This window comes from Dreissena polymorpha, chromosome 12 (genome assembly GCF_020536995.1).
Source record: "Dreissena polymorpha isolate Duluth1 chromosome 12, UMN_Dpol_1.0, whole genome shotgun sequence".
Lineage (NCBI taxonomy): Eukaryota > Metazoa > Mollusca > Bivalvia > Myida > Dreissenidae > Dreissena > Dreissena polymorpha.
The window spans coordinates 4,410,001-4,410,584 of record NC_068366.1 but is presented as its reverse complement, the minus strand read 5'-3'; positions in this window follow the sequence as shown (position 1 = coordinate 4,410,584).

Genomic DNA, 584 nt, shown 5'->3' with positions numbered 1-584 from the left:
GAAATGTTTAATATATTTGATATAGACTATAAGAGTCGCGTCATGCGAAAATGGGTGTTATGCCAGTTACAGACCAGCCTGCGCATTCGCTGTTTTTTTAACGCAAAGTTTCGTGGCCTCAATCGCGGACGGGAAGCTCCTAACCAGACTGCGCGGATGCGCTGGCTGGCCGCATGACATTAGACCCATTTTTGCATGACGCGGCTCATAATTAAATAAATATAAGTTTTTTTTGGTTAGTAAATTACAGAATATGGTTCATTATATTAGTTTCAGAAACATTAACACAGTAAGGTTGTATGTTTTCCAATCGGGTTTTTATCATTTGGCAACAAACTACATATAATATTCACTTAGAAATATGTATAGACACTTTTATGATTAAACTAATTGCCATACAGATTTGAAACGTGATACGTTCGAAGAGGCGATCTTTTTGAAAATACTTTCATCCTCAACATATTCATAGTCATTGAAAGCGTAAAATGTAATTTGTAATATACACTGCTATTTTCTACCTGCAAACAAACTACAATTTAATAGGAGTGAAGTACAGATTAAATACGAATTCAGAATATGAATGT